A 4,911-nucleotide genomic window follows, 5' to 3' on the forward strand; every position below is an offset into this window, starting at 1 on the left:
CATAACGCTATTTGTGACAATAATTTAATAATCCAAATTTCATTTCCAAACTTCAAGTAGTCATCAATACAAGTTCCCAAATAACAACAAGTTTAATCAAAATAACAAACCAACATAACCAAAATTTGATACAACATATTAAACCTAACGTCTAAAGTGTGTATCTAGGCATCGTGCTACCTCTTTCATTTCATCATCATCAACATGTAACATGTTTAAAATACATTTCAATGCAAAAGCAAAGGCGAGTATACAAGTTTGGTACATACATAGCATAAGATAAAAGTGTGAACAATCCCTCATAGCAAGCATGCGATTCCAAGATAAACATTAAATATGGCATGTGTCTAACATATCAAACCAAGAAAACGCAACTTGCTCATGACATAACCAAAGTTTCAGTAGAGGCGGGTCGTTAATCCTATAGCGCTACATATGTCACGGTTTGGCTCGTACGAAGTTAATGATAAGTTCAACACATAAGAATCACCCAAATTTAAAGTATCAAGCCATCACATATACAAGCATGTTATAGGAATGTTCATGTGTTTAGACAAAAGTTCATGTGTAAGTTTCAATAGGTAAACATGTTGCACCCCAAAAGTGGTAAAAGTAAAAAGGGGAAAAATACGAGTATACTCACAGTGTTTACGTATGGAGATTCCTTGAAATAACGCGCGAGGAAAAGATAGGGAAGACCGAACTCACGAGAGTGATTACCCTAAACGTTAAGAATATCGTATAACGATCTAGTTAATAATTCATATGTAAAATAAAATTCCTAATTTTGTCGTTTGCATTAACTACATCGTTAATTATTTAAAGTTATAAATTAGACTTAATATTTTTAGGTTAACATAATTTATTTTGGAATAATATTATTAAGCCACCAAGGTCCAAAGCTTTATAGAATATATTTAACATGTATTTTAAACAAAAGTAAGTAAATGATCTGATTAAAAAGAGGCCATGATTAGCTTTAGTAACGACTAGCTGAATTAGTTTTACTCAAGAAGTTTAATTTCATTATGTCTAATAGTAAATTGATTTTTAGAAATAATAAGATTTTAAAAACTATTTTCGAGTATATACAAAGTAACTAAATAACATAACTGATGAATAGAAAACTTTACAAAAGAAATAAATTATAATTTCTTTGGTGTTCATGGATTTTGAAAACAAAAGAAGGAAAAAAAAAGATAAGGTAACAATAGAAGTTAAAAAAAATGAAAGGATAAACAGGAGTGGGTGGAATACAGGCTGGCTACAAACACTAAACCAATTAAATTGATTCTGGTTTGTTCTTAAAAAAAGAAAAGAGTGCAACCGAAACCATGAAGCTGGGTCGAACCCGCGTACACACGTCCACCCGTTCCACCACACCAGCTATTTTGTAAAGCTTCCTGTTTCTAATTCATTTTTTTATATTTGTAAAAAAAAATTGATATCTTCTTACTCCTTAGCAGAACCCATCGAACAAGATGGACCAACCCAAAACAAGATTTCCAAGCATTATAGTTTTATGTTTATTTTTATCATTTCTGGATATTTTTATATAAGTTAAATTAAACTAAATAAAGTGTGTATAAAATTGTATTAAATTACGGACACAATAGCAAATACTAATAGTGATAAAACTAATAACAAATAGTTACAACACTAATAGTAGTAAAAAGAACATATAATAAATCAAGGGAAAACAAATATACACTAATAATAACAGTAAAGAGTAGGACAAGTTAGTATTAATATTGAAACAAACAAAAAAAATAGAAAGGAGAAGATTAATAATAGACAAGGAAGCATGTATACCGGAATACGTGGGACGTAACTTCGATCTCCGACGAAGGGAACGCGATGTCCGGCGACTTCGGGTCATGCGGTTTCGGTGCTTCTGGTTTCTCCGGCGAAGTTCTCCGACTCCGGCGGTTACGAAACAGGGTGGTGAGAGGTATGCCAATGGTTGTGAGGGTGTGTCGTGCGTGGTCGGAGAAGGAGGTGGCGGCGGAGAGTCACCAGTCACCGCCGGTTAATCGCTCCGGTCGTCATCGGCCAAGAGCATCACGGGAGAGCAGGGGGTGGGTTGCAAGTGAGTATGTGTGTTCTGTTATGGAAGATGATCCCTGGTTGATGTGTGTTTGTCTGTGTTAAAAATTATAATGAAGGAGGGAATTTGAGAGGATGAAGTTTTCTTTAGGTTGAAGATGAAGGAGACGGAGGTGGGGGCGTGTTTTGCATATGTGTTTTTTAAAAAACCAAGGATAAGGTTATGGTAGTAATATATATCTAGGGTTTTAACTTGATGCGCTTGGGCCCAGATCCTACAAGCCCAATCCCAAATGGCCCGTTACATCTCTAGAGTCCGTTAATGCACCCGAACGTCGTAAAAATGTCGTAATATTTAATTTAAAGTTGAAAATACATAAAATGGTGCCGGTAATTGATATTAGTCGCGTCCGTTTGTCGGTTGCGTTAAAAACGCGTAAAGCGCGTCGCTTGTCATTTTCTTATCCGTTTTTCGTTCCGGTTTCGACTATGGTTCTAAAAATAGAAACTGAACACGACTTTTATAAAAGCATGAAATTACGGAAATACGAGGCGTTACAATCAACTCCTTAAAACCACAGAGGCTAAAATTGACAACTTATTAGAAGTTCAAGGACTGTTCTTGCCAAGTGACTAAAGTTCAGGGACGCTGGGCGTTACAATATAAATTTTCAAGAAATGAAGCAAATGAGTATTCGCTGTAATGAAAGAATTTATTGTGATGCAATGACCATTAAGAGTAGTAGAGATGTGAAAATCTACTCCCTAGATGTAAAAGTCGAAATTTCAATGAAAGAAATTTAAGGACTTTACCTGGGGTTTCGTGTGATAACCGGTTGTTAGGTGACATTACCATGGAATGTCGAATATAGCATATTCGTCGTTAATGAGAAAAGGGGAATACGGAGTCATGCGTCTTCTCCCTGAAGTGTTTCGTGTCGTTGCAGGATCGCGTGCCAAACCGCCGCTTCCTGATCGATAGTTTTCGTGCTGACAGGATTAGCATCATCGTTGAAATGCTCCATAGTGTCTTCTCGGTGACTTCACCTTGAAAGTCGTATGTGTCGTACTTCAACCTCCGTTGATGTATAGCTTAAGTTTCACGTATACCTGTGCACTAGCGTTTCGTTCCGCGTAGAATGTGATGTACTCCGACATCCGTTGACGTAAAATTTGAGTTTCATGTATTCTCGTGCACTGGCGTTTCGTTATGCGTAGGCTGCCTGCTTTGGAAGTTAAAATATCATAGACAATATGGATAGTAGTGTGTGCCCGAGTTAATAATCGCGGTTCCTACGTGATGACCTTGAATGAATTTCAACATAAATTTTCCGAAGGTCCTAAATGCATGTTTCCTAAACTCTCAAAGTTTAGTGTTCTCTGTGTAATTGTTTTGCATACCGTGTATAAAACACAACTTTACTGTATGTTTAAAAACAAAATTTTGACTCACTGTTTTCGGCAACGGTTGGAGACCATACTCGAGTCTTAGGCGTTCTATATGTATTCAAAGTCTTAATGATCTAAGTCCCAGAGAAATGTGAGGTTAGAGCCTAGGTATCTCTACAGAAACATAATTCGTTGTAACCTATGGCTCTGATACCAATCTATCACACCCCGAAAATATCAGAGCTGCCGTGACTAGACTAGTATCTTCATTGCACAGCGGAAGCAAATAAGCTAAGACTTCTAGAAAATGAACGCCCACTAGGTACTCGACTCTCCAATGGATCTCCTATACCAACCGTTCCATAGTTTGAAAAATGCAACCTGAGAAAGTAACATGCGAAAAAGTCAACATAAAGTTGAGCGAGTTCATAGTTTGTTTTGAAAAGATTTAAAATAAATCTTTTTGATAACCAGTTTTAAAGTTGTCGTGTAAATACAGAAAAATCATTTTTCTTGGCCTGATATATATGCACTGTGAGCTCCAAATAAACTTGTAAACATTTGAAATCATTATATGTATGTATGTACATAAATCCCGGTATGAAAGCAACAAGGAAAAACAGATCCATTAACGGTTTGCAAGGCCATTAATATGTGTGACGTGATGCAGGAAAGCTCAAACCTAGCAGACTTTGCACCGGGCTTCCGGCTGTAAGACATAGTCAACCTATGGGCTAAACCCTGGTCCAACATGGGCGGGGCTCGCTACACCCAAATAGATCTATCACTCATGTCCCTCGGTCCTACAACGAGGATTGATGGCCTTAAGCGTTATACCCACCACTCACATGATCTAGGTGTACCCTTCCTTAGTTAACCATACCAAATAATAACGTTTGTAAACAGTTGTAACATGTACTTCACCCCCGAAGATATAAAACTGGAAACAGTTAAAAGAAAACGGGGAACACGAAACTCACTGAGTTGTCTCGTTTTACGTATGCAGATCAACCCAGTCCCATTATTATAACCAGGACGATCCCATCCCTAGTCATGAAAATCATTCACATTTCGATAATACGCATTTGTTTTGTAAAACCGGCATATTTAGTATGAATCATTCGTAAACCATTTGAGTTCAATGAAAATCACAAATCATTTGTGTTAGTTAAAACATGTTGTAACATGGTTTAGAAATATATAGTTTTTGTTCCTTCAAACACCTCGTATGTTCTTGCAAAACGTGCTTGTCTAAAAATATGCAATCTTTGTTCATCGAAAACTTTGTATGTTTCTACAAAACGTGCATGTTTTTCCACTCCGAAAACATTTATAAAAAAATGTAAAACCGTAAAAAGGTGGGGTTATGAAGTCACCTGAATTGCCTTGTGCAAAGCTAGTTATTACGACTTCGTGATGTCGTTTCCAAGACGTGACTTGCTAGCGTGCATTCTACAATATTCCTAACACGGAATA

General features: G+C 36.7%; 1 long non-coding RNA gene across 1 annotated transcript; it reads right to left on the reverse strand.

Moving 5' to 3' along the window:
* Positions 1 to 641: 641 nt before the first annotated feature.
* On the reverse strand, positions 642 to 2,292 carry LOC118484020. The gene is made up of 2 exons (XR_004872556.1): positions 1,813 to 2,292; positions 642 to 721 (listed from the first exon to the last, which is right to left on the reverse strand). It is a non-coding gene; the product is annotated as an uncharacterized LOC118484020 (long non-coding RNA).
* Between the last annotated feature and the right edge of the window lie 2,619 nt (positions 2,293 to 4,911).

The sequence above is a fragment of the Helianthus annuus genome, chromosome 2 (genome assembly GCF_002127325.2).
Source record: "Helianthus annuus cultivar XRQ/B chromosome 2, HanXRQr2.0-SUNRISE, whole genome shotgun sequence".
NCBI classification, from domain to species: Eukaryota; Viridiplantae; Streptophyta; class Magnoliopsida; order Asterales; family Asteraceae; genus Helianthus; species Helianthus annuus.